Raw genomic sequence first — 6,697 nt, 5'->3', positions numbered from 1 at the left:
GTTGTTTCCACTTCCAGTGAGAATAACTAATGAACAGCCAATTCAGCTGTTTTCACCATCAGTGTGTGCTCATGGGGCTTGTTCCTATTTCCAGCTTGATGTGCTGGACAACACAAATCCACCAGATTTATTTGGAGGCTGCAATTGCATGGACCCCAATCCCATGGCTGTGCAATAGCTGCACCCACTCTCCCACAGCTAAAACCCAAACTGGGTAGAGGCTGCTCTCTGAAACACAGCTCTTTCCTGACTTCAGCTCTTTGTCTGGCCTTGGGCAAATCATTTAACCTGGTTAAATCAATTTGCGTGGCTCACACACCTCTCTGTCTCTAGAAAATGAGGTAAATTATGTGGTCCTGCTACAGGGAGTACTAAGGTGGAATCAATTAGGGTTTGTGAAGCACTTGGAGAGTCTTGAATTGGAGAAATTATTGAAATAGAGAACATCCTTATTAATTACACTAACTGATTAATTATTATTAAATTAGAACAATTTTGTTCTCTTGAGAGGAGAAAAATGTATTTTCCAGACATTTCTTTTGCTCACATCCTCGGAAAAGTGACTTCCAACTGAAGAAGACTGAATGAGGAGCTTAACCCAAATAAAATAAATTGCCAGTAATTTCTGGTATCCCCTATGCCATTATTGAACAATTTGCATTTGAATCAGGGCTTTTTCTATCGCAATCCAGCTTCACCTGATCCTGCTCTATAATCACCATCTCCATTTATGAAATCCCAGCATGTTGCCGTAGAAATTATGTCACAAATTCATCATTATGACTTCCCCAGCAGGAGCAACTGGAGCTGGAGATTGGCTGTAAAAGTTGCCTTCTTACCAGTCATGCTTTAAAGATATTTTAATATTTTTTTAAGGTAGAGAAGTGAGATTAGCTACCATGGGGTATTAGACAAGCATGCCATGAATATCCCAGGAATACAAGATTACATCCATGAGTCACAGGAACCATAAAATATGATAAAGAGACTTTATGGAGGATAATCTTTGAAATTACCACCTAATCGCTGAGCAGTTTGCATAAAATCAACTATTAGTTTTAAAAAAAGTAATTCAAAATTCAAAAGTTACAGCTACTCCCATCAGGAAGGCTTATCTGTCAAGCCACTCCAAACCCACGGCTTATAGGTTTGCACACCCCTTTGATAACATGACAATTGGTCAGGTACTGTGGCAAGAAACATTCAGAGAATAAACTTCAGAGGTACATTATTTATATTTAAATATTTTAGACTTTTCTTGTGAGGCTATACTTCTGCGGCTGCTTGTCAAAGGTTGGCATGTGCTGCATTTCCTAGTGAGAGCTACTGAAGAACCTTGACACAGGAAAACCTCAAAACAAAGACTATTTCTACTACAAGCAATATAAGCAATGCACTTTCCCAGCATTGTCTTATTATACCTCTTAATCACTGAAAACAACATCAGAATAAAAGCCTCTTTTTATCAGCGTTAAAACAGAAAATAATTCAGTGAAAAAACACCTTATAGAGAGTAACACCCAGTCTGAGGGCTCACACAGGAGCTTGGGTCTCGTCTGGATGCATTCGCACTTTCCCTCCTTCCTCCCACACGTCCATCCCTCCACGCAGCTGGAGCCCACCCGCTCCTCTCAGTTTTGGCAGTGAAGCCTGGGTGATTTGAGAAGCGCCTGCTCCTGTGGCTGAGGAGATCAAAGCTACCATGTGCCAGGTCCTCACTGCATCAGCTATTAACTCAGACTGCCATCAGTTCTCATTTGAGCCGACACAAATTATGGCAGCTGGAAAATTACCCAGCCGTAAATCACCACCTCTTGGTTGTCAACCAAGTTCTCCAGTTGGATGCACAAAATCTTCTTCTCCCTCCCAGCTTTCCACCTTTTTTAAATTTAAAGCAAGCAAACTAGGCAGCAGATATGCCCTCTATTTAGTTAGAATAAATGCTTTTGTAATGTTGTTGAGCTGTCTGGTAGGTTAATTAGTTCTGTCAGGTATCCGGGAGAGCAAGGTTTGACTGGTAAGGGAGACACCATTTTAAACCAACTAAAGACATTGAGGATGAGCAAGAAACCCCAAGGTTTTGCAGAAAAAGAACCCAAACCAACAGAGGAAAAGGAAAAAAAAGAAGTGTGATACAGAAAGGGGCTTATGCCTCCCCATGTCCCCAGAAGAGCAGCCCTACAAGCAGACAGCAACCTCCAACCTGCAGGTAAATAACAAGATCATTTAGCACCAGTAAGCCTGTTACACTGCAATTGAGCCCTTCTGCTTCTCAGCAGTGACAGGCAACAATTCATTAGTAGCAAACACTCTGATGGGTACTTGGTCCTTACTCCAGCAAGTAGACTCTTTGAGCCAAGACATCTGTCCCAGTGCAGCACAACTCATTAAGAGAAAGAGCAGGAGGAAACTTGAGAGTCATTCAGGGCTGGAATAAGAGGGAAGTAAAAAAGCAGACACCTGGTTCCACACATCCTGTGGCAAGATTCTGAAGAGCTGGCTAACTGGATCACACTGGTGTGTGGTTTTCTACCCAGGAAGCATGTGTCTGAAGCCTGGTCACCTCTGGTCAGTATGCAAGGAGTATTGTATGTAGCACACAGAAACAGTGGTTTAAACTTATTAACAATGTGGGAAGGCACCCTGTGCTTCCTGAGGGATACCTACGTTGGGCCAGGAAAGCATGGCTGGGCTTACAAACTAGAGACTGAAGTACCTGTCACTCAAAAAGGGACCTGAAGAGAAAAGCTACCCACTGAACCTGATCCACATGCCAAGGAACTACTCAAACCTCGAAGGAATCTTCCCTAGGGTCAATTCAGAAATCTGGGGAGGCAAAAGGCATCCTCCCTACCTCACGCAAAACAGTGCTGTCCTACAAGGTCTGTAGGAGTTTTTTGTGCCCACAGCCACCCCAGTCAGCCCTTTCACAAACTCCAACATGATACAGACGTGTCTGCCCCAGCTACAGCACAGGCCACAGTATGACAGCAGCGGAGCCGAACAGAGTACACACCCTGAGCGCCTTTCTTGGGCAACCACAGGCTGGCCACCCAGCCATAGTCGCAGGTGAAAAGCACAGCTCCATCTCTCCATTCTTAAGCCTGGAAGCACCAGCAGCTGCTCTGTAGAAATTATTTCAGTCCTACTTTGCAAATGAAAACACAAACTGGTAGCAGAGAAACAGCAACACCCGTGCTGAAATTTACTGCTCCATTTCCGTTAGTTTTAGTGATGCAAGTCATGGGGACAGGACCGAACAGACGAACAAATGGTCTAACACTACAGAACACACTGCACACCCAAGAACCACCCTTCTCTTTACAGTTTGTGACCGACATTGAAGCTGTGCCTCTCCAAGCAGCCACCTGGAATGTCCGGGCTAGTTTTGGCACAGCTAGCACCAGGGGACGCCCTCCCGCTCCTCAGAAGGCCGGGAGAGCGGCTAAGGCTTTCGCCTTCCACGGACGAGACACACTGCAACTCCGGTACAAGTGAGCAGAGTGGACTCCAGCCAGGGGCAAAGTCCAGATTTTTTTGTAGATGCAAAGGCATCCACAACCCAGGGACGCCAGCCAATGGATGACACCAGGCTGGGCTGTGCAAGAGGCAATAAAGGTGAGAGGAACAGGGGAGGGGCTTGCCCACCTGCCAATGGGGCTGCAGGGAGCAGGAAGATTGACATTGAAGGGTACCAATGGGGGAAGCTTAGGGGAGGGGCCCCAGCCCCTGAACCAATTACTCAATGCCCCAGGTAGAAGTCTCTGGAAAAAGGGGATGGGGTTGTTGAGTGACAGACAGGGCACTGGGGCGGGATTAGGGGAATGACGCTTTTTCAGGAGCAGGGGGTGGGGTGACACGGAGGAGGAGGGAGGGGCCAACTGGACCAGAAGCATTATAACGCGGGAAACTTGAACAAACCAAAGTTGAACCTACGAAAACACAACACAACATGACCCAACTTTTTCCATTTGCTTCAGCAGTCATTGGACTTGGTTCCAATTCTTACGATGCAAAATGTGTGAATATTCTTTTCTTTATATGTGATTTTCACTGCTGGCTCTTGACATGGTGAATGTTGTTAAAAATCCCACTCATTGGTTCCAGAAGAGATCCCATGTCTGCATTAGCATTTAACTGCAGGCATGTTTGGTTTAGACCCCCTCTCTCCTAGTCCTTTGACACATATCTCTGTAAACATTCAAACTATTGGCATAGCAGACTTAATTAGGAGACAAATTTTAAATGTGAACTTGGAACCAAACAAAAGCAGAGTTGCTATAAGGATCAGCAAGCCACTGAAGTCAGGCTTATTGCTGCTCATTAAACAGCCTTCCAACACTACTTGTCAATGTGTCATGCGTTCCCAGGTCCCCCAGAGCAACACTGCTCATAGTCCTCAGGAATGTTCACACAGGTGTGGGCATGGATCCCACATACACACCGCCCACAACTCCTCTCCTTGCTGTACATGCCTCTCTTCTTGACGTTTCCACTCAGGAATGATGCTGTAGCTGTCCAACACTGTTCAAGTGGAATGAAATGTAAAACATCAGCACTGATATCCCTCCTTCCTTTGAGGTTCTGTTGTAACTTGTCAAGTTTTACTTAAAATATGACAAAATTGACATTCTACAAAGTCTGCTGGATTTGGGTGGTTATTACCACGAGAGTCTCACACTGGAGATGCTTTACCTCATCTGTTACTGAGAGCATCACAAAAACACATTGTAGGGAATGCTTTACTATTCTCACAGGAGTAGATGAAGAATAGTTATTTCCATGTGACAGCTATTATTCATAAATTAATATGAAAGGGATATCAAGGAATCAGTTGCTGGTGTCTAAGTACTGAAAACATTCATCTCCCCATAATGACCATTTAATCTTCAAAACCCATCACTGACTCAACACAGAGTGGACAAGACCTTCAGCCATGCTTGAAAACCTCCCAAAGAGTGCTGAAAATCACTAGAAAAAAAATCACATTATTACAGCCTATTCTGTGCTCAATAAAATTAAAACTAAGAAGTTTGTCTATTATTTTCTGGCTAGGGCTTACACCACCTTTAAATTATGTGCTCAGAACCATTTGTATTTAGCTTACAGCCAAGGGGCTTTCTCTATAAGCACAAAGCCAAGGTGACAGCTGGCACCTTTTCTGTAGTCAAAAAAAGATGCCAGAAAATTCTGAGGGCATATATTCAGATTCTCTACAAAACAGCACAAATCTTAGCGATGGGGACAGCAGAAGTATTTAGATGTAGAGGACCTCAGGAGGAAAAATGGATGGTTGTCTCTTTAGCAGGGGGAGTGCAGCAGCAGTTGGAAATCTCTCACACACACATGAAAGTTCACTGAAAACAGTTTAAGAACAATCAATTTTACTTCATGACTTTGACTCTGGACTGACTGGCAAGCTTCAGAAACCTGTTCAACTCACTTTCTATGTTTTAGCTCAGTAGCAGTCACAGTAAAAGCACCACAAATACAATTTTACAACCCATTTTACTTTGCCTCTTGTGAAATGCATATTTATTAATCTGGCAAAATTTCCTGTGGGGAGTTTATGGCAATTGTAGCTCCAAATTCTCTCATGAATTAATTTCCCTTTGAACATGTAAAATTTAAAAGCAGCTTCATGCAACTTAAGTATCCAATAAAATCCCCCCCAACTTTAAATATAAAATTTAATAGGAAGGACCTATATAAACAGCAGCACAAATTCCAAGACCATGAAATTTCTAATAGAGTTGTGCTCTTAAACCAGCTGATAACCAGCCGCAACCTGATTTCTCTGAGAGCAATGCTGTTGTTTCCCACCTCTGTGAAGGAACAAAAGGGAAACAGAGGTTTTTCTTGGTAGGAGGGGAAAATATTTGTGAGGCAAAGTTGCCATCAAAAACATATGTGAACCACACTGGGAACTATGTTTACTGTAGCCAGCTCTTCCTGGTACACCAATGCTTGACACTTTTTAAGTCGTCTAAAGCTTCATTTTTATGCCACAGGACTATTCAAAAGATGTGGCCAGGCAGTCATCCCACCAGAGCTAAGTGATCTGTCCCAATATTTCAGTAACCTGGAAGGAACAGCTACGCACAGAGGTGAGACTCGAAATCTTCGTACCAAAGATTACATTATCAAAAGTGTAATAAACATTAACTGCGGTTACCTGGTGTTTACATGACTATGAAAAGATACAGAGTCATTTTGGGTCTTGTTAAATTGTGGGTTTAGGTGCTGAAAAGTAGCTTCCAGTGATGAACATTTCCATATGCCATTTAATAAGCTTTGAGTACTTCACCCATTAATCTGAGTGACTATCCCCCTACTCATCTCCAACAGCATCTGTAACAAGCTATTGGAATTACACGTCTGCAGTGACTCTGCTCAGCTTCCAGGGCCATTCAAGATTTTGGGGAGCCTCTTTAGAACTGTGACATTCCTGAGAGAAGAGCCCTTGCCATCGTATAGCTGAAGAGGCTATTAAGATGATCCCTCTCATGCAATCCAGCACTGAAGCATAAGTTCTGCAGAGGAAGAAAAAGGCTCCACCCTTTATGAAACACGCATTTTCAAGCCCCCTAGATTTATGTCTAAACTTCCCAACAAGCTCAATGAATCTTCACAGGATGAAGAATAAGGAGACATATGTTTGGTCCAACTAATATGATCTGTGTCCATGTAGTGAAGA

The sequence above is a fragment of the Passer montanus genome, unplaced genomic scaffold, assembly GCF_014805655.1.
Source record: "Passer montanus isolate IOZ18808 unplaced genomic scaffold, ASM1480565v1 scaffold49, whole genome shotgun sequence".
NCBI lineage: Eukaryota > Metazoa > Chordata > Aves > Passeriformes > Passeridae > Passer > Passer montanus.
The sequence above is the reverse complement of the archived record's forward strand: the minus strand, read 5'-3'. Positions refer to the sequence as shown.